General features: G+C 63.6%; 1 protein-coding gene across 1 annotated transcript in view; it reads left to right on the top strand.

The window, feature by feature from the left end:
- The window catches only part of LPAR2 (lysophosphatidic acid receptor 2), a gene marked incomplete at its 3' end in the record, with an annotated part of 5,364 nt that overhangs the window by 4,121 nt on the left and 547 nt on the right, over positions 1-696 (top strand). The window lies entirely within an intron of this gene.

The following is a 696-nucleotide window of genomic DNA, read 5'->3' as shown; positions in this document are numbered from 1 at the left end:
CTCTGCGCCGATATCCAACCTCAATCCTCCAGATCCCCGTTGACGTCACCCTGCCAACCCCGACCCTCGGGAGGGTTGCAGGAGCTGCAGGCACCTCCCTCCCCGTCCCGTCAACCCGCAATTATCCCTTTGCCAACGAGCTTTGCGGGTGGTGGCCGGACGGTCGCGTGGACCCGGTGGGACGGGCGGTGGAGCCCGGCCAGCTCCAGCCCGGCGTTGGCCAGCTCCTTCCTTGGCTGCTTGTGCGTAACCGGGCGAGAATCCGCCCCCGGCGTTGGCTGAGGCTCCGCTGAAGTCAAGCCCGGATGGCGGCGATGATTTTCTTCCCGATGCGTCACTCCTTTTCCCCTTCTGGAGCCGCCTCCAGCCCGGCGTTGGCCAGCTCCTTCCTTGGCTGCTTGTGCGTAACCGGGCGAGAATCCGCCCCCGGCGTTGGCTGAGGCTCCGCTGAAGTCAAGTCCGGATGGCGGCGATGATTTTCTTCCCGATGCGTCACTCCTGTTCCCCTTCTGGAGGGAGCGGCGTGTGAGGAGGAGCTGTGGACCGTTCATCTGCGCTCCACCCGCAGCGGAGGGAGGAGAGGGGGGGAACTGAGAGCTCGCGGGGTGGTTCTGGGTGGGGGAAACCTCATTTCCTCTGTTTCTCGTGTTGGCTGGTTCAACCCGCAGGTTTTCTGCAAAGCAAAAAATACAAAGT

Source organism: Buceros rhinoceros, unplaced genomic scaffold (assembly GCF_000710305.1).
Source record: "Buceros rhinoceros silvestris isolate BGI_N320 unplaced genomic scaffold, ASM71030v1 scaffold29275, whole genome shotgun sequence".
NCBI classification, from domain to species: Eukaryota; Metazoa; Chordata; class Aves; order Bucerotiformes; family Bucerotidae; genus Buceros; species Buceros rhinoceros.
This window is presented reverse-complemented; position numbering and strand designations above follow the sequence as displayed.